The sequence below is a fragment of the Equus quagga genome, unplaced genomic scaffold (genome assembly GCF_021613505.1).
Source record: "Equus quagga isolate Etosha38 unplaced genomic scaffold, UCLA_HA_Equagga_1.0 235_RagTag, whole genome shotgun sequence".
Lineage (NCBI taxonomy): Eukaryota > Metazoa > Chordata > Mammalia > Perissodactyla > Equidae > Equus > Equus quagga.
In genome coordinates, this window is record NW_025799850.1 from 357,304 (window position 1) to 380,095 (window position 22,792).

At 35.0% G+C, this 22,792-nt stretch overlaps 1 pseudogene; it reads left to right on the plus strand.

Moving 5' to 3' along the window:
• The window catches only part of LOC124233797 (sodium/potassium-transporting ATPase subunit beta-3-like), a 33,934-nt pseudogene that overhangs the window by 7,599 nt on the left and 3,543 nt on the right, over positions 1-22,792 (plus strand).

The window sequence follows — 22,792 nt, forward strand, 5'->3', positions numbered from 1 at the left end:
ATTTTTGTCTGATATTAATATTTTATTAATTACTGATATTTGGTTAGAGATGGTATAATTTTTCCCACCATTTGATTTCAAATATTTACTGGGTCCTTATGGTTTATATTTGTGTCTTTTAACCTGTGTGTAACCAATAATTTTCAATTAATTGGAGAGTATAGTCATCCACACTTATGGATATATTCATACTCTTTTCTATTGTATTATTTGTGCCTTATGTTTTTGCCTTTTTCTACTTCTTTTTTTCTTTCTAGTCAGTTTCTGAAATGAATTTTTATTTCATTTTCCCCTTTACAATTTAGAAAATTCACAGTGTATTTCCATTTTTTCAGTAGTTATACTTTAAATTTAATCATGCATATTTACAATAATAAAGTCTAAAGTTAGTGAATACCTTAGTTCATATCCCAAAGAATATAAGTAAACTAAATTGCTATCATGTCTGGCACCTCTCCTCTCTATTAACAGATCCTTCTTGCCTTTACTTTAATTCTATTTTCTAAACCCACAAAGTATAAATTATTATTACTGTTTTATAAATGCAATGTTTATTTGGCCTTTCTCATGGGTATCATCTATTTTGCACACTATTCTTTCCTGCAAGTCAAACCTTCTTTTGTAGATCATTTACCATCTTCCTGAAATACATCTTTCAAAAACAACTTTATCGAGAGTCTTGTGGTAGTACTCTCAAAGGTGAGTACTCGGTTTTTGTCTAAAACATGCTATTGAAAAATAGATACATGGGATTACAATTCTTGAGTGAATTTCTTAAGCATTTTAAAGATACAATTCCATTGTCTATGGTTTCCATTATCTCTGTCAAGGTGAGTTGTTGAATTGTCATTTTCTTCTCTCTGCAACTTTTAAGCTCTTACTTTATTCTTTGGTGTTCTAAAGTTTCAGTAAGTCCCCAAAAAGGATTTCACTATATTTGTTTTCCTCAAGATACACTAGGATTTCAGATATGAAACTGTTGTCATTCATCAGTCAGGAAGATTTTTTAAGCATAACCTCTTCAAATATTCTCCTTTTTAAATTCATATTTCCTCTCCTGCTGGAGATCTGTTTAGAATTAAGGTAAATGTTTTGCCCTTTTCTATCTTCCATGAGCCTTACCTTCCATTTTATATGATCTACTTCTTTGCTTTACTTTGCTGTATTCAAATAATCACCTAACTCGTAATCCTTGTTCAGTAATTTGACCTTTGGCTAGGTCTAGTATGCTCTTTAAATCATTAATTTAGTTTCCATATTTAATCATTATATTTTCCTTTCTACAAATTCAATTTCCTTTTTATTCAGATCCCTCTGGTCATTTTCTATGGACAAATTTTTCTTTATCTTACTTTCACTATCCTTTCAAATTTTTTAATATAAATATACTCATTAGATTATGTTGAAGAATATGAAATGTGTAACATTGTGGTTCAACTGAATATACTATGTGTCATAAATCCTATAACTGCTCCCGATTTTTGAAGGCTCTGATTTAAGGCTCTTTGCTTTCTTGCTTTCATCAGTGTTTGAGATTCTGTTTTACGAATACATTTTCCTTCTAACTTTTTCTGTGGACATTTTTGAAGGCTTGTTTGGGATTATGTACCTCAAGAGAGGATTTGACTTTGCTTCCACCATATACTTATGGCACTACAAACTCAGGATTATTTTCAACTTTATTGTAAGCCTGGGCTTTTTTTTTTTTTTTAAATAAAGTGTTTATCTTAGGATAGTTTTAGAGTCACAGAAAAGTTGCAAATATAGCATAGAGAGTTCCTGTCTACTTCACTTAGTGATCCCCTTTGTTAACATCTCAAATTACTATGGAAAATTTGTTCCAACTGAACAGTCAACATTGATCCCCTAAACTCCAGGCTTTATTTGGATTTCACTAGTCTTATCATTAACTTCCTTTTTATTTTCCGGTAACTCACTCAAGATTCCACACTACTTATAGTTGTCATGCCTCCTTCGTCTCCTCTGGTCTGTGGTAGTTTTTCTATCTTTCCTTGATGCTCATGATCTTGACAGTTTTGAGGATCACTGGTCAGATATTTTGTAGAACGTCCCTCAGTTTGGGTTTGGATGATGTTTCCCTCATAGGTAGACTGGGGTAGAGGGTTTTGAGGAAGGTGCCCACAGGGTGAGTGGCCCTTCTCACCCCATCATGTCTTGGGCACCTTGTCACTAACAAGCCTTATCACTCATTTTGTTTTTAAGTTACTGCACAGGTGGTGTGGATTTAGGTCTCAAATCTATGTGATGAGGTGATTGTCATTAGAAATTCTTAAGCAGAGATTTCCCATTTTATTTTCTTCCTCTTCTCCCAGATCCAAAGGCAGATACAAAAGTAACTCCAAGCTAGAATCTACGTATTTTCACAACTTAAAAAAGAATGGGGGAAAAGTTTCTTAAAAAGTTTTTTCCTTTGTAAACTTAGAATTTAAAATTAGAGCTCCAAATCTATGAATTTTATGTTGAATGTTTGGAGATATACTCATTAGTAATTATCTTAGTCAGTCCAGGCTGCTGTAACAAAATGCCATGCACTCAGTAGCTTAAACAACAAACAGTTATTTCTCATAGTTCTGGAGGCTGGTAAGTTCAAGATCAAGGGGCCGGCAGATCTGGCGTCTGTTAAGGCCATGCTTCCTGGCTTATGGATGGCTGTCTTCTCACTGCATCCTCATAGGGCAGAGAGCAGAGAGAAGGAGGGGGCTCTCTCCTAACTCTTACCAGGGTGCTAAACCCATTCATGAGGGAGCCACCCTCATGACATCATCTAATCCTAATTGCCTCCTAAAGGCCCCACTTCTTAATACCCTCACATTGAGGGGTAGGGCTTGATCATATGAATTTTGTGGGGACACAAACCTTCAGTCCAGAAAACAATCATATTTGATTTGATGCCTTTTAGTTTGTTTCTAACTAGCTGGGTGAAGAAAAGTTAACTGACCTTTAAGCATTAAGCCCATCACCTGGCCGTGTCGACGGTGAGGATAAAGTATAATCATGCATGTGATTTAGCACCATGCTGACACACTGTTCGTGCTCCGTAGAGGTTTGTAATTAACTTTAAAAGTGGAAAAGTCCAATCTGGTAAAGATAACGTGGTAACCTTGTCCTAGAACCAAGGATAACACGGATCTATGTCAGTTTTTTGTGACCTTTAAGATAATATATTCCTTTAAAGTAATACACATATAGAATAAATAATTAGGATCAAATTTTAAAAAGTCTACTTTAAACACTTTTGATTCTTATCTGTTTAATGTTCCTCACTAATTACTTGTTAAGGTAGTTTGTAAATTCATCTTTATAGATGTGTTGTTAATGTAACATAACTGAACTTTTGGTAAATAAGAAAAATGATTAGGAAGATAAAACAACGTATAGCTTTGACTGCAATTTAGTTTGACAGAGTATATATTAAAATATACGTCCATGTAATTATTGCTGTCTTTCCAAATATTTTATAACCTGCTGTTATTCATATTTTAGAGATGCAAAAATATTTTTCTAGGTGTGGGTAATGACCTCTGACTATTCCTGAGAGCTTGCTTTTTCAATTTATAGCTTCTATACCAGCGAAAAGTGAGTTATGAAAAATAACCTCATTACCTTTATGCAATTACAATGATTGGATTTTTCTACAGTCTTTTTCACCAAATATCTATTTTTCCTCACTAAATATGTATATGTATTGCTAGAAAACTGGCTGTTTTACTCTGATTCTTCCATTCATAGTGAGAGGTTATAAAGAATATATTATTTTTAAAGGACTACCATCAATGGAGAAAGAAATTAAACCAATACCCTAAAAATGTGAACATGTATGTTACAATAAAAGAAAAAAACAAGCAGTTGAGATGATTATTTGTCAATACAAGAAAAAGTTAAACATAGTTATTCAAAAATTGTAATGAGACATGCCTTGTTAAGTATTTTGGTTCCTGACTCTAGGTGTCATTGATGTAATAAAAATTTTTTAAATGAATATGCTAAATATAAGACCACAGGGTTCTAGTATTATGTATGAATATGACAGAAGTTAGATAACCAAACTGTTATTAGCATGGTTATTTTCAACATGGAAGCTATCTCTCAGCCCTACCTGCTTTTCTTAAATATTCTTCAGTTTTCCACTTCAACAATCAATATCTAAAAATATAATTACAAGTAAGATCTTTACAGTAAGTAAACCTTTTTCCATATTTTGAGGATGGTCATAAGCAGTGTCAAGATGGAAATTTTGAAAGATTTCATGAAAAACATCCTCATTCCAAATGGTGGTGGCCCTTGCCTGTAATTGTGGCAGAGTACAAATTTCCTATGATTTTACGTGGCTCAAAGCCACTAACAATAATATACTTTTTATACTTCCCCTTTGAGTTTAGATATTTTTCAACATGCTGGGATTATATAGATTTCATGAAAAGATCATTTGCCATTTTTAAGGATATTTTTCTAAATAACAAGAGAAATAATCAGGCAGAGGTGAAGTAGCACCCCCTAGAAGGGCAGGAGCTCAGGGTTTCTCAGTGCAGTAGGGGATATCACAATCAGGTATCAGAAAAGGGGTCATGGGAAAGCCAGTGCTGGAGGGGGTGTGTGTGTGTGTGTGTGTAAAACCTACTTTATTCAAGCAACATTTGTGAAGGCACCCCAGATCATTTAACGTTATATTTCCCTTCCCCACGAAAAGCCAGCACTCCCCAGCATCTGAGTCTGCTGGCACAGTTAGAGTGTCAAAACTCAGGGCAGAACTTGGTAAGTCAGGACCGATCTTCAGCTATTACAGAAAGCAGACTTCTTTTTTCTGTTAATGCTATTGGCAAATTTCTGCAGAAATGTTATGGACAGTATTCCCCTTAGAAGTGGCTACTTACGTTTATGAAACACAAATTTATGTGGCCTCTGGCTGAAGTATTTAGTTAACTTCTTATAGGTACCATTAAAATTGGTTCAGTTATGAAGCAGTGATGAAAAAAACCTCCTGTGATTAATTCCTTGTGCCTGATCCATAGCTCTCTTAGTACTTTAAAATAAATTCTTTAAATACATATTGTGTATTCAATAAATAAAGGCAAAAAGAGTATTAAATTAAATCAAAAAATGTTCTCCAAATTGTAATGATCTTGCATATGAGACAGCTCTAAAATGTGGTAATACTTTTCTTTTGATCACTGTAATAAAACACGTAATTTTAAATTTACCTTCTTGATTATTTTTAAGTGTACAGTCAGTGGTATTCAGTGTATTCATATTGTCGTGCAAACATCTCCAGAATATTTTCATCCTGCAACACTGGAACCCACGAAATACTAATCCTCTCTCCCTTCAGCCCTCAGTAACCACCTTTCTACTTTCTGTTTCTCTTATTTTTACATTAGATACATCATATAAGAGGTATCATACAATCTTTGTCTTTCTGTGACTATATCTCTTTGTTAGCATAATGTCCTCGAGGTTCACCCATGTTGTGGCATGTGACAGAATTTACTTCTTTTTTAAGGCTGCATAAAACTCCATTGTAAGTATATACCATGTTTTCTTTATCCATTCATGTGTCAATAGAAATTTGGGTTGCTTCCACCTCTTGGCCACTGTGAAAAATGCTAGGATGAAGATGGGTGTGAAAATATCTCTTTGAGATCTTGCTTGGAGTTCTTTTGGATATATACCCAGAAGTGGGATGGCTGGACTATGTGATAATTCTATTTTTAATTTTCTGAAGAACCCCCAAACTGTTTTCCATAAAAGCTGCACCATTTTACATTCCCCACAGTGTACAAGGGTTCCAACTTCTCCACATCCTTATCAGCACTTGTTATTTTCTATTCTTTTGAAAGTGGCCATCCTGATGAGTGTGAGGTAACCTCTCATTGTGGTTTCGATTTGAATTTCCATAATCATTAGTGACGTTGAGCACCTTTTCGTGTGCCTACTAGGCATTTGTATATCTTATTCGGAGAAATAACTATTTAAGTCTTTTGCCTAATTTAAATTTTTTTCTATTGCTGAGTTATAGAAGTTCCTCATATTCTGGATATTAACCCTTTGTCAAATATATGATTTGCAATTATTTTTTCCCATTCCATAGGTTGCCTGTTCACTCTGTCAATTGTTTCCTTTGTCACACAGAAGTTTTTAAGTTTTCTGTAGTCCCACTTGCCTATTTTTTATTTTGTTGCCTGTGGTTTTGGTGTCATATCCAAGAAATCATCACCAAATCCAATGTTGTGACATTTTTCCCTTTTTTTTTTCTAGGAATGTAACAGATTTAGGTCTTATATTTAGGTCTTTAATCCATTTTGAGTTAATTTTTGTATATTGTGTCAGGTAAGAGTCAAACTTCATGTTTTTGCATGTGGACATAACATTTTCTTTAAAAGTAGTTGATTTTATTTATGAAATTTAAATCTCTGAAACAGAGGTTACATAATGGTGAGTCAAGAGCTAGACCTGGTTGACAGATAGCATCTCTAATTTTTTCCCCTCCATTTATAATGGACGCTATTTAAAAACAGAAGACTTAGCTACTTCCATAAAAATTGATCTCTTCTCTGTAAACATACAGGTTTCTAGCTTCTCTTAACACTCCAGAGAGCTGGGCCTGTCGGCACGCCAGCACTGTCCAGGAACCAGTCAGCCATAGTGCTTTTGGATAAGGAGCCAGCGGGCCACCTTGCTACATTCCCCATCCCTCCCTGTTGCCATGGCAGCACTTAGCTGTCAAGAGTCAGGGGCTTTCAGCATCGCTCTTCCACTTTTATTCCTCTCCTAGCAAAGAGGAAAGCAAACCACCACTTGGACCCTTATCTATTTCACAGGTGGGAAAAGTAAAAGTTGACCCAGAGGGCTACATGTTTCAAGAAAAGATTAGGAGTGCATTTTTTTTAAGTAAGTGAAGAATATTTTTCAACCTGGCATATTTCAAGCATTCACATTACCTGCCCACCCACTGTAGACATTTGAGTCTGCAAACTCTGCTTTAAGCAGTAACTCACGGTGACAGCGACAAGTGTGCCATAAATATTCTCAGAAGTTCATCATCATATATCTTGCTCCTGAGGGAAGCAGAAGTGATGAAAGGTTTTATTAGGGTGCATAGCAGCACTTCTTCCTTTGTTCAGTGCATGTTATTTTACTTTTTTCCCTCAAATTGAATAAAAGCCCCCTGGCATGTGAATGCATGAAGTATGATACCTAATAACAAATTCTCCAGAATATTCAAAATTGACATTTCAAGAACAGTTTTGCTGTTTCCACTGTGAATGTGGTAATGGATTAAACTGTTTACCATTAGTAATTAAGAATAGATTTAAGGGGCCAGCCCAGGGGTGTAGCAGTTAAGTTCGCGCACTCTGCTTCAGCGGCCCCAGGGTTCATAAGTTCAGATCCCGGGTGCAGACCCATACACCATTCATTGTCATGCTGTGGCAGCATCCCACATATAAAATAGAGGAAGACTGGCACAAAATGTTAGCTCAGCAACAGTCTCCCTCAACCAAAAAGAGGATGATTGGCAACAGATGTTAGCTCAGGGCCGATCTTCCTCATCCAAAAAAAAAAAAGGGAATAGATTTAAACTGCCTATAGATTTCCAGCCTATTTTGACAAGATTCACTACTTTTCACACACACACTCTCACAGGCAATGATAGACCAGGCAATAATAAAGTAGATGAAAGATAACCAGCTTTCAATAAAACAGTAGTTAAATACTGTAAAGTAAATATTTAAAATGAGAAATCCTTTCAAGTCATCTCAGCTTCTTAGTGTAAATGAGAGGAGAATTCTGGTTACCATTTAAATTTGAAGTACTTCATCCATTATGGTGACAGAAGTGGTTTAAACAGCTATCATAACACTCTTTGAAACTTTTAAAGAGCTTTGGGTCCTTCCAAGATGAACGTCCTTTCTTTCTTGCCTCTCATTCCTTAAACTATTTTCTGAAGAGACCAATGTTTTCCGGTTTAACTGGCTCCAACGCTGGGCATTATGTCACTGCTTTCCTTTCTTTCTTTACAAATGGAATTCAAAATATACTTTTTTCCAAACAATTGTCCCTCGGCCATACTTCCCTGGGGTTAACGGGATCCACGGGGAGCTAAAGTCCAGCCCTGTGGTGGGAACCCTGCAGTGTCCTTCCTTTAGTCTCTGCCTTCTCACGCTCCTTCCCCTTGGGTAAATTCACTCTCAGTCCACTGCAATCCGCCCTCTGCGAACAGGTTACACTAACCAGGCGGGACAGTCCTGACCACACGGGACGGTCAGGCGGGCCTCACCGCGGAGAGCTGGCCGCCCGCGCCAGACCTGGCGCACAGCCAGTGCATTGCAGCCTCTGAAGAGACCTGCAGTCTAGAACACTCCTCTTGCCCTTTTTAAGTTATAAAATTATGAGCTTTATTTATATTTTGGTGTTTGTAAAGTAAGTGGTATAAAAGATCTCATAAAATTAAAAATTTTTACCACTTCCAAAAAAATACTGTAGTACAACCTAATCCGACAAAAACTTCTAGAAAATAAAAAAGAGAAGATACATAAATAGGACATCAGATAAGTATCAAAGCATGCATGCAGTGAGTCCATGCTTATTAGAGAGTCTTCTGAATTATTGTGGTTTTCCAAGTAGTCCAGAACCCGGAAAGCGACGCTCTGTCTCATGTTCAGAGTATTGGGATGGTCTGCCACTCTGCTAATTTAATTAAATGCTGTTTGGTTTAAAGATCATTATAAACCTATTTAACATGTAAGCCTAGATCCCTCCGGGATACTTGATAAAATTAATTTCCTAAAACTGCAAGTCTGAGGAAGAGAAGCTCAACCATGATTCAATCACAAAGTTACAGACACCTGGAAAAACTGAAGCAGCATTCATTTCTTTCTTCGTTCCTTTAACAGATTTTCTTTGCTGCATGCTCTGTCAAGCATTCTGCTAGGCGCTGGATTACCAGGTGAACAAAGCCTAATCACCTGCTCCAATAGTTTATGCATTTGTAATGAGAGAAGACGTCATCTAATCAATTAACAAGAAAGAGATTCTAGTCCAAGGTTCTCAAACTTGAGTGCACACTGTAATTACTTGGAGAGCTTTAAAATTTATCCATGCTGGTGTCCCTCCTCTAGAGATTCTGGGTAAGTCCCATGTGTTTGGATTTTTCAAAACCCCCATATGACTCAGATGTGCAAGCACAGTGGAGAACCATTTGCCTAGAATATTATGTTAACCAGAGAGTTAAAGTTGGAAAATGTGATAGAATTGTCAATTTCTGCATTTCTAAAGCCTACTGGATGTCCCAAGCATCACCTTAAAATATGATCAAGGCTTCTCGGAATTGAAAGTGTCTAAACTTTATTAAAGCAGAGATGCAATTTAATGGAAATGCAAAGATATCTGAAGGAAGATTAAAGACTCTAAAGATGCCTTGCAAAAGATAAAAGAAATTTCTGAAAATCCTGAGAAAGAAATTGAGAATTGGAAATACCCACACGTCCAAGACAAACATATGAGCTACAAATGATTGAAGGAAGAAATTGGAGATGACTATCAGAATTTTAGTAAAGACTGAATAAGGTAGAAGAGGAGATTAAAATGCTATGGATAGACTGAAGAGAACTTGAGTGACCAAAATATTGGATTAAATTTTTGTAGCTCTCTTTATCATCTGTCTGGATCAATGCAGACACTTTATAGATCTCCTTTCTCGTATTTATATTGGTAGATTCCTCAGTTCACTTTACTTCTTGGCAGTATTCCTAGTGTTCTTAAACTATATATATCAAACTCCATTATGCAACTCATCTCAGTTGGACATCGTAGTGTTGGTGTGAGACGAAAACCAAACTTTCCCCTGGGTTGCATCTGGGACAGAAGATTGATTTTTATTAGAGATTTGACATAATAAATCAAGTTTCTGCCCCTTTTATTTCTCTTTCTTATTCATTGAACTTTAAGATCCAAATGAGTGAGATGAGTATTATTTCAAAGTCATTATCAGCCAAAGCAGGACAGTATCGTATACAACCATTAGGAGCATGGGCTCTAGAGCAAGGTTTGTAACTCAAGGGTGTGCCCTGAATTCTGCCTTTTATGGGCTCTGTGAACTCCAGGTCATGAATAAATTAATCTTCCTCTGCGGATTCCAGGTTCACAGCAGTAGAAATAAAGCCGTAAAACCAATTCTATCTTTTTTAAAAATTATTCACAGTAAATTCTACCAGGATGGTTTTACAATTTTTTTATGAAAGTATTTGATTTAGGAAATTCCCACACAAATCCAATGGAGACGCAAAAATATTAAGGATGCAACTTAAATTATAAAATGCACAGTTAAAATAGGATATAATGCCATTTGGTTTATTGCAACTCACTATATTTTCGTAGTCCACAGTTCCATAATTTAAATTAAAATATTAACTGGTCAATGTAATATTATTCCATAAATTAAAATATTAACTGGTCAATGTAAAACCAGTTATTTAAGATTTCAGTGACTGATTTAACAAAGGCTCTACAATTAACTTTATAATAATCTATTTGCTAAAATGGTCAATATATTAAAACAGGTAGACATAATAAGCAACCAACTCAATTGTTCAGCATGTGGCCACCACAGTATAGTTACAATGAGTTGGCGGAATTATTGGTGATGTCTCCAGGCTCATATGGATAATTTTTATTCATTGGTGGACTTCCTTTACTCTGTAGTTTATAAGAACAACTGTGGTTAATTGTAAATGAATAAATTCTTTCTATGATAGAAAGTTACTCATTTCCCCCAAAGCCTTTCTTTAAAAATGATTATATATTGATTAAATAAAGTAAAAAAAAAGTTACCTAAAAATATCACATAGTCCTGGTGTTATCTTCCAGCTGGTGCTAATGAAAATAAATGTGTCAGTCTTAACACTATTCAGATCCTTATCCGTATCAGTTACTTATTGCTTTCCATGCCTCATCATAATTCCCACTGAAACAAATCAGAGATTTTGTTAACACATTACAGAGTCAGATCTTTTTCATTTTGAGAAGAATTCCCTTTTGCTTTGTTTCTAAGACAGTTCGCTTTCCTCCAGTCTCAGCTCTTGACATTTCTGGGAGGACATCTCTGTACTGGGTACTTTCTTCCTATTCACGAGTTTAGTTGATCCACTCCTTGTCATAAAGTTAGTAAATGCAGGGCGAGGATTTTACCTTAAGTCCCCTGACACTGAATCCATCACTATTCCAATCTACCAAGTGACTTACTTGCACTTTTATATTAATGAAAATAATAAACTGATTTAATTTCCCACTTAAAAAATATTTTAAATAGAAATGGGAATTCATAAAGCACATCCTGAACCAGAAATATTGGGGAGTACTGGTTTCCTTGCTAATCGAGGTCTTTCTCTCTCTCAACTGTACCAGGTTTTAATAACTTAAAGTCCAGTTCTTGGATAACTTACATAATAGCAACCTTGGAAAGAGGCTTTTGGTGAAAACATACACTTGAGTTATAATAGAGCAATCATGTTCTGAATTAGAGTTTTTATTTTATAGTCTTGGGTAACGTTAGGTTTAAACTCACAATCTAGTCCTATTTAAATACTAGAGTGCAAGTTACAGATTGTGTCAGAGCTGCTTTTTTTATTGAATCTAGTGAGTAATTTGTTCAAGGCCCCAGATATATAAAAATTACTTAACAGTCACAACGTCATAATGGCTTTTCCCTCAGGGAACAGACTTAGGACTGTGTGGCTCATTACAAGTCCTCAGAGCTTCTATCCTCCCAGCAGGACAACATTCAGCAAAATTCGCAAACAAGCTAAGCCTTTCCAAATATTTGTCATTGGTTAATAAATTATGTTGGTTACTATCATATCTAATAAAATATTTATTTCAAACATCAGGAGGCATGATTTCAGCTAAGACTTTAGTTAAAAATCTATGGGTCAGTAGCTTGATATATCCTCTTTAATCAAAAAGAATCATGAATTGAGTCATAGGCAGTAGGACACAGGTTGAAAACTTGCAGTGAAAGTATCTTAATTTGTCCTGCCCTCATGCTATTAACCTAATTACCATACAATTTAAAGGTAATAATAAATACAGGCTTAAATGAGATCAGACTAAAGTGTGGGCAATTATGCCAAGAACTTTTATAGAAAACACAATGAGTTTTATCAATTCATTTCAATTCTATTTGACTTCCTCTGAAACTCTCAAATTAAAGAGAATAGAATTTTTGATACAATCACAATAAGATGATAATGTAAATCACCCCCTGCCTTGTTGCCATATTATAGTCCTTTTGAAGAGAAATTCCTAGCACAGTTGGAGGTGCAGGTCATGCAATATCACAGAGGTGTATTAGCAGAGAAGTGATAAGATTTATTCCCTGAACAATAAAGCTTTAGGACCTTATTTACACATCAGCAGAATACCAGGCTTTATTTTCTGTATATCTCACTTTAACTGAAAGCTTTGTTTGATTTCAGAGAAAACCTGTACTTGGTAATTAAGAATATGTGTGGACATACCCAGTACTTTTAGTCTAAGGACAACTCTGTTAGACATAGAATTACAGAGCGTGTGTTTTTTATGGACATCAGCAAATAAAGACAGTGTGGGTTCAATTGCATTTCTTTCCTACAAAATCAGGCTGTTTTCGTATGACTGTCTCAATTTGAAAATGTGTGGAGCTCTTAAGAATCACATGAGAAAGTATGCTGATGCATTTTTAAGTGAAATAATTGGAATTAATACAATAATTTGGAAAAATCAATATAACTAATTGAGATCCAGACAAGGGAATCTAAAAGGTTTGGGGAAAGTACTTTGAAAAGAAGTAGAGTTTTCCAGACCATAATTCACTTTAATTTACAGAGCTATTAGTAACATGACTCCCCTTCTGACATCATTAGATCCACAACACATTTTGAGTTAGTACTTTAACATCCAGCATTTAATTGGAAGTCATTATCACACTACATACTATTAGCAAACAAATCCATGAAAAGTTTTGGAAATTCTGAATGGGCAAACCACTATATAGGACACTTAAAAATAAGGCTAATATCAAAAGAGAATGTCAAACATCAAATAAAGTGTATTTGAAAAACAAAGTTATCCCCTTTTATGGTTCAATTTTCCTAAAATGGTAATATAATCTCTAAACATTTTAGAAGTTGTAAATAAGCAGTTATAAATGAACTAGACTTGTTTGTTTAAAGTCAATTAATTAATGGAATATAAGGGTTTCTTTCTCTGAATTATAAAATAAGATTGCTCTTCTACGGCAACTCGATTAGTCTGCTACTGCCATGTAACAAATTTCACACATTTAGAAGATTAAAAACAATGCTTATTTCTTCTCTCACAGTTTCTGCAGATCAGAAGTCCAGGCATCAAAGAGCACAAGGTCTCAGAAGACTGAAATCAAGGTGTCACTGGGGTGTGTTCACATCTGGAACTTGGGGCCCTCTTCCAAGCATATTCAGGTTGTTGGCAGAATCAGTTTCTCTTAAGACTGAAGTCCCTGTTTTCTTGCTGGTTGTGGACTGGGAGTCATTCTCATTTCCTAGAGGCTGCTGTCAGGTCCTGGCCCTCTCAAAACATGGCAGTTTACTTCTTCAAGACCAGCAGGAGAGTCTCTCTCATACTTCTAATCTCTTCCTTCAGAGGGGTCCAGTTCCTTTTAGGGACTCATATTCACAAACAATAATTTCCCGTTTTTTGCCCAATAATCTCCCTTTTGATAAACTCAAAGTCAACTAATTTTAGACCTTAACTATATATATCTGAAAATCTTTTTACTTTTGTCCTGTAATATAATTTAATCATGGGAGTAAATCCATCATATTCCCCATCCTGCCCACACAGAAGGGAAGGCGATTTTTGGGGGGATATGAGTCAAGAGGGAAGAGTCTTGGGGGCTGTCTCAGAACTCTCCCTGCTACAGAAATGTATGATGCTCTTATTGGAAAATTGTGCAGATATTAAAGTGTCCTTAATCATTCATTCTGGTGGTTAGAAAAAAACATGTTTTTTGAAAAATGGAGAAACTGTCTTATTTTTTGTTCTGCACATCAGGTGTTAAAAGATTTCCTTTTAACAAGGGGATTTCAAAGTTATCGATTTTGTCTGTCTTTAGGTATATAGAGATGGTAGGTAACAGAGTCGTCCAGGATAACTAAGCTGAGTAATGGCAGAACTAGGATTGCCCCCATATCTCTAATATCTACCAATTTTCTTATGGGCATTTCATCATTCTTACTGCATGAACAGATGCTGAATTTTATTGCGCGCATTTTCTGCATCTATAGAGATACTTTTTTCCACTTTATTTTGTTAACGTGCCTAGTTTCACTGATAGATTTTCAAATGTTTTGGCCACCTTATATTCTTCTTTTTTTGGCATTTTTGAAGATTTTCTCTTTACCTTTGATTTTCAGCAGTTTTGTTCTGATATTTCTTCATGGATTTCTTTTTATTCATCCCATTTGATGTTTGTTGAGTTCCTAGATTCTACGATTGATTTTTTTCATCAATTTTGGAAAATTCTCAGCCAGTATCTCTTTAAGTATGACTTTGTCCCATTCTCTCACTCTTCTCCTTCCCTGAATCCAATTAAACGTATTTTAGATTTTCCTGATGTATTTTCTACATCTCTTACCTCTCTTCTCTATTTTCCTCTGTATTTCTGTGAATTTTCCTCTCACCTACTGTATGTTCACTAATTTCTTTCAGCATGTCATATCTGCTAATAAATGTGTCTGATGAGTGTGTCTGTGTTAGATCTGCATACAGGAAAATACACACATCTTTAATGTGCAAATTGATAAGGTTTGTCAAATTTATACATCCTTACAATGAAATTTCACACATAAAATATTTTCCATCGTACAGGAAAGTTTTCACATGCTCCCCTCTAGTCAATCTCCACTCTCATGGTCATTCAGTTTTGGTTTCTATCATCGTATGTTAGTTTACCTGTTTTTACATATTATATAAAATAAGCCATATAGTAAACACTCTTTATGTCTTCTCTCTTTTGCTCAAAATAGTTTTGTGATTCATCCTTGCTGTCACATCATCATTAGTTCATTCTTTCTTTGCTAAATAGTATTCCTTTGTATGAATATGCCACAACTTAGTTATCTATTCTCTTGGTAAACAGATATTTTGGTTTTTTTCAGTTTTTAGCCATTATGAGAGGATGTCTAGAAATACTTTTGTTAAAGTCATATTGCAGATATAAGTCTTCATTTCTCTTCAGTAAAGTATACATTGGGAAATTGCTAGGTTATAGGGTAAGTGCGTGGTTAGTGTTATGAGAAACCACTTTTCCAAGGTGGGTATAATATTTTACATTCCCTCCAATAATATATGAGAATTCTAGTTTCTCCGCATCCTTCCAGAATTTGGTACTGCCATCCATTCTTCGTCGTTCTAGTGGGTGCGAAGTGATATATCATCATGATGGGGTCAACTTACACTTCTCTGATCAGGAATCATTGCAAGCAGTTGACTTCTTTGGTGAAGAGTTTATTCAAATAGCCTACTTTGTCAATTGGGGTGTTTGTCTTCTTACCATAAAATTATAAAAGTTCTTTTACATGTTCTAGATGTAAGTTCTTTGTCAGACATAAGCATTGCATTTTTTTCTCCCAGTATGTGACTTACCTTTTCATTTCTAAAAGTTCCTTTTGATTAACAAAAGTTTATAATTTTGATTGTTTTTTTTCCTATGGTAAATGTTTTTAAGTCTTGTCTAAAAAATTTCTGTCTTTCCAAAGATTTTGAAGATATTATAAAATGTCATCAAGAAGTTTTAGATTTAATGTAGGATTTTACATATAGAACTGTAATGTACCTCAAATTAAAAGTTAAAATTTAGGGTTTTTTCCATTTATGTTGACTCTGTTAATTCATGATGATGGTGTATATCTCTATTTTCTTTAGATACTTCCACTCATGTTTTATACAGGTCTAAAATCACATTTTGTTTTGTTTCTTACAGAATTTTGATGTGTTTTATGCTACTAAGTAGTATTTTATTTTATTTTCAAATTGTTTGCAGCTGTAGAAACACATATGATTGTTGAAGTTGATCTTGAATCCTACAAACTTGCTAACTTCATTTATAGTTTGAATAGCGTTCTTTTTCTTAGATTCCATAAGATAGCCCACGTTAACAATCAAGTCATCTCTGAACGGATTTTCCCTTCTTTGTTTCCAATATTTATTCCTGTTTTTCTTTTGCTGCCTTCAGCACATCATTGAATAGATGGGGGTGGTGAGAGCAGATGTTCTGGATTTGTTGTTGCCAGGCTTAGGGAGATGCTTTCAACATTAAGTGTAATTTTAAATGTAGGATTCTAAAGTCATAAAATTATTTTCCAAGCAAAAGTAGCATATTTATTCATTCACTCAATAAATTGGTCATTAATTTAATATCCAAGACAGATACAGAGACAGAAAAGGCTCTTCTCCTCCTGGAGGTTGTAGATGCTTTAAAGGCAAGAGTTGGGCACACATAATAAGTAAATAAATAAGAAAAACCATGTTTTAGGGAATTACTAGTGTCAACAGTAATTGAGTACTTTTTCACAATTACATGACAACTTGATTTTTTTCAGTGGTATTTTCTCTCTACCCAAATACTGCGCTTTTCCTATGAGATCCATGGAGTCTTTTCTATTTCTGTGTCTGACTTGTATATTTAATAAGGGACTGAGTGAGTTATACAGTGATTGAATAAATGAATAATTTCCTTTGTTTGGAAAATAACTTTATGACTTGAGAAATAATATTTATTTTTCAAGAAATAGTTAAAATATTTTCCATCTCTTTGGAAAGCTTTATCTGAGGAGGCATTACTAGCCACTCATCCTTAACAGAATACCTATTTTGCACCATCTATCACATTGCATTACGGTTTTGTAAATGTCTACTTACTCACCAGATTCTGAGGTCTTTGAAGTTTGAAACTAGATAGTGCTTGAGAAATAGTTGGTATTCCATAAATGCATATTTAATGAGTGAGTATATTAAAAACTATAGACATTGTTGATCCACTGAGCAAGATATTCAAGAAATTCTACATTTTATTATGCTTAAATACCAGCAATTTAGTATTTGTCAGGTTTGCTGTATTATGTCAGGATCTCATTTCATGATAAAAATGGAATTTTATAGTGTGTATGTCAGGGAACATTATTTTCCATTTGATAAGGACACTGATAAGGACATTTAGAGACAATAACTTTTCTTTCTATTAATGCTGTCATTCTATCAGGAGCCTAAGGCACTGACATATATTACAAAACAATAGGTCATGGCGAAAAGCACTTTAAAACTTTCATTGTGAATATATAAGTTAAATTGATTTATACATACAAGTGACAACTTGGTCCTGAAATTAGATGAATGTGTTCACAAGTTTACAGCTAAAGAAACGGAAAGCTGTGCCCACACTCGAGATCTATGCAATGGCACTCTGTTCGTTCACAAAGCTGTTGTGGAGGAGAGCAAGACTGTATAACCAAATATCCAAAATGTCCAAATATTAAGCTTCTACTAAAATAAACCTCTGGATAAAAAAAAAAAGCCTCCTGATTTTGTTCAGGGCACTAGGAATGACATCAGAGTATCACATGTTCATCTGTAGTTTCTGTATATTTAAAAATAATCAGAAGTCAAATTCAATATGGAAGCAATATGGTTTTCATTTATTTAAAACAGGCTGTCACTATTTATTTTTAAAATCTGCTGTTTCTTCTTTTAATCCAATATTTTCTCTATACTCTGAATAAATTTTTGATTAAATTTCCAAATTAATAATTTCTATTTCATATTTTCTCCTATATCCAAAACAAACATCCAGCATAAATGGAAATTTGAAGATTCAGAATTTAACCACACTTGACCATAACTTCAATCTGAAATTTAGACTATCCCTAAATTTTCATTTATTTTGTGCGCTTGCATTAATGACTGGAATACATTTACCCCAACTTGAATGTCTGTGCTCTGTTTGAAATACTACTGTTGGCAGAAATCTTTTATAATGAACTTTTAAAAAATATATTTGCAGTCACAAACCTAAGAATTCGAGAATAGAAAGAAGAGACAATAAAAAGGCACTGTTAATTGAAATAGAATCAGTCATCTTCTACTGAAACTGAAAGGTCTGGAAAAAGAACTCTATACAGGTGATTCACTTAAGCATAAACAAGAATAGTGGCAGGTACATGATAAAAGAGATGACGACTGAAAATATGGTGATTACTGATACAGACATTCAGGATTGTTGGGAAGAAGGACAACAATGGAATCTCTTAAGCAGCTCTTGAATCATATGAAATTACTAACATTTGATTTTTTTAGTCTAATAACACAGCAATTTCATATGGTTCAAACTAATACTATTTGCCACGCACTGTGGTAGTTATTTTGCATTAGTAACTGATCTATAACAAGCTACAGAAACCTCTGAATACTAATAAGATCACATTAGCATTTATCATTGCACTAAATATTTCCCAGGGACAAAATTGCTCAACGGCCAACTCCCATGTGACTCCTCAAAAGGAGAGGCTCTACGCCAAGTATTGGAGAGAAAGTGGATTCTTATACATTGCCGGTGGGAGTGTAAAGTGGTTGACCCTCTTAGGAAAACATTTGATGTTGTCATATAAAGTCAATCATTTACATGTCCTAAAACCCAGCAATACCATCCCCAGATATATGGTCAAGGAAAACTCTTGCGTAGGTATTAAAGAGGACATAATAAAAAAAAAAGGTTTATAATAGCAAAATCCTTGCGTGAATCTTAATATGCACTGACAGGAGAATGGATTAATAAATTGCAGTATATTTATATTGAAATATTTTATAGGAGTAAAATTATAGCTACATGGAACAATATTAATGAAATAGCAATAGACATTAGAATGACAAACCCTCCCTAATATTACATAGAATACGACAGCCTTTTAATAAACTTAAATTTTTATTAAAAGTCTTTTTAAAAATGTTAAAATAAGAAAAGTGATAAAATTACACATAGAAAGAAGGGGAATATTGAACATAAGATTTAGGATAATGGTTATTTTGGAATGGGGGTTTGGTCAGGGGGTACATACTGGTAGATGTAAGATGTTATCAACGGTCCAGGTTTTGTTTTCAGTTGTCTCGTAGATGTTTATTATATTATTATAGATAAGTAAATACATAAAGAAAAGATTTCCCATGGATAAATTATGAGAGTGTGTCATAAAGCAAACAGTGTAATTAATCCAATTGAATAAATATGTGGTTCAAAATAAGGAAATAAATGAATGATAAAGTTAAACCTCTGGGAGTTGAGAAATATTATTACCATTTACAAATGAGAAAACCAAGATACAGGCAAGTTCATGAAGGTATTACTAGTTAGATGTATCCGTCATGCAAACTACTTTACAAAAGGCGTGCCTGATGGCGTATTTGATGGGTGACGTGAGATCCTGTCATGCCACAGCACATCTAATCTATCATCCGGCAAGATGCCAGAAAATGTGTGTCATTAGGGAGCATTTCTGAATTCTGGCTTTGTTTTCAGAAAGTTCTCTGCCCTTGGTGAGCCAGTTGCATGTGGAGGACCCTGTGGGTACGCTCTCGCAGCTCCAGCCACAGTGGCCTTGCTCTGCTCTGCCCTCTGCCTGGCATGTGCTTCCCAAAGGTTCTCCTAGATTTTCCTCCATGAATTCGGCTCTATCCCACACCCTCCTTAAAAGGTCTAACTGAGCTCACGAAACAAAACAGCAACCCACCCCACCCCCACCTTGTCACTATCTATCCAGTTGCTCTATTTTTCAACCCCTGTTTTCTTTTACTAAATTTCTTCAATTTTGTACTTTATCACCTATTTATGTAATTGTTCACCCGTTTAACTTTTAATCTTATTACTATTTAAAATGTAAACATCCTAACTTTACATTACTTATTCTTGAAGGTAGTACCATTTTACTTAGATTGGTTGATAACAGAAGGCTCTTTTTAAGTTGCATTTTAAGACATTATTTTTGCCTTATTTACATATGCTCATGGGAATATATAAAAATGGGGCTCTATATCTTTGGTTCTCTGATGAAAATCTTACACAGTAAAGAATTTGAATTGGGAAACTTAATCCTCTAAACTTGTATATTTAGCAGCAAAGTCTTCATCATTGTTTTCCTGGACAAGCACTCCTGCCCAGTGATTTGTAGATTTCAAGAAAGTAGCTTTGCTGTGTGTTGCCTTGCCCACAAACCATAGCATTTTATCACTATTTGAAGAAGCACCAGGAGAAATAGTTGGCCCTACAAATAGCTGTTGTGTTATTTATATGTGCATCAGTTTGAGGCAAATATTGAACTAGGAGTATCATCATTTATCATGGAAATTATGATACTTGAAAGATTGTTCTCTGGTTTTGCCCTTTGCTCTAAAGCTTTCTCACCAACTTCAACACACTGCAGGAACTCATTGAAATATTTTATACTAACTTGAATTTAGCTTTGCTGTGTTGCTTCATTAGGAGCAATAATGAGGTTTGAAGAATGACACTTGCTAATGGAATAAAAATACTACAGGACAACAACAGCAGGTCCCTCTATCCCTCCCTCCTGATAGGGCAATAAACACCGTTTTAAGGTTTTAACAAGCAGGAGGACCGCATATATGCATTGGCTCAAGTTTCTGCTGTGCTATTTCTATTATTGGTAAGGACAGCTTGCTGTTCAAACTGCATTTTATCCAGTCAGCATCATCCATAATACAAATTGCCTAAATTTTAGTAGCTGAAATGTGTACAGTCTAGGGTATAGGACACAAAATGTACATTCCTTAGCAATGCTGAAACCAGCTATGACACATATCTGAGTTCTAGTTTCTCTTGAAGATTACTTGTTTAGGAAATTAGGGAGACTTCGTTCACCTTACTGTGCCGAATATAGCTTATATTTGTATAATCTGTTGCCTGTTTAGACTCCTTTCCCAAAAATATTGATCACATTTATAGGAGAGCTTGAATTTTTACAAAGAATTAAACCTCACATCTAGGCGCAGAAATTCCGAGCTGGAAATAAATTTAAGTGATTTAGTTCAACTCTTTTTATAGAGTAGGAAGCTGTATCATTTTATTTTCAAAATGGAATTGATCTGAAATAATAACCTCAGGTGACTAGAAAATGTATTTTCTCTTCAGTCAGTTAAACACATACATGATCAAAGAAAACTGAGATATATTACATATTCTGAAGTTTAACACCCCACTGAGCTATTCACAGGAATATTTTAATTCTAACAAGTTTTGTGATCATTACATCTCAGTCTTGTCAACATTTCTGTTGCTCTGTCTCATACACTTGGATAAATGCCAAGTAAATATCATGTTTAAAGGAAAGAAATATGGAAATATTTGACTGATTTCAGATCATATGTGGAATATTGAGATCATTTAACAGTAATTTAAGCTGGTTGTAATCAGATAAGAAAGTATATCAGCAATTTAATTGGCTCTAGTGAGTTAGAATGGATTTTCTGTGCAAGGTTGTTAAGCTGTACTGCTAACAATGGACCAGTGCTATCCCAGCCCTTTCTTTCTTTAGAGAGAGGACTTGCCAAATGAAAAGTAATAGAGAGGGCCTGCCAGGATTTATATAGAATTACAGCACATTAGGTTTCTGGCTTTTGTTTGTCTATATGCTTTGTTTATCAAAAATGTAAATCCTCACATGGTTTTATCAAACATCATTTAACATGAATTACCCTAAAACATTTTGATCCCTTGCAGGCCTTGGAAAAGCCTAAGTAGGTAACAATTAGATCATATTTTCAGATCTATGCATGCTGCTAACAGAAGAGATCCAAATATGTGTTTTACCTTCAAAGGATTATACAGACACCAATGTCAAGGAGCTAGGTATCAGTAGTTAACAAAATGTAGCAATCGGCATTGTTTGAACATACTGTAAATAAAAATGCGTATGCACACATATACATGTAATACACAAAGTGTATGTACACACACAGGCTGACCAAAACAGTACATAAATGCAAACCAAAAGGATGAGCAGAGGTACTGCTAGTGGTGGCCAACGGGAAGATAAGTCTCAGCCCAATTTAAGATCCTGGGAGATATTCGGTGAAGGGATGAATACAATTATGGAAGAAGCAGAAAAATTGTGAAACACTGCCACAAAAGCATGTCCAAGAAGGGCAGAACCACAGAAGATAGCAGGGGGCTATGTCAAAAGAGGAGGGCTTACATTCAAACAGCCCTAGGTTTGAATCTTGACTCAGCCGCTTAGCTGTGACATTTTTGACATGTTTCCAAGAGTCTGAACCTTGGTGTCTGTCCCAGCCAGGGCTGCCATAACAAAATACCATAGACTGGGTGGCTTAAACAACAGAAACTGATTTCACACAGTTCTGGAGGCTTGGAAGTCTAAGATCAACATGCTGGCTCAACCGGGGCCAATGCAAGTTCTCATCCTGGCTTGTTGATGGCTCTTTCTGGCTGTGTTCTCAGAGGATTCTCCCTTGAGGCATATGAGGGGAGAGAGAGAGAAAGAAAGAGAGAGAGAGATCTCTTCCTGTTTTTATAAGAGCATTAATGCCATCATGAGGGACTCACCCTACCTAATCTAAGCCTAATTACCTCCCAAAGGCCCTATCTCCGAATACTGTCACATTGGGTGGTAGGACTTCAGCATATAAATTTGGGTGGGGGGACACAAACATTCAGTCTATAACAGTATCCTCCTTTGCA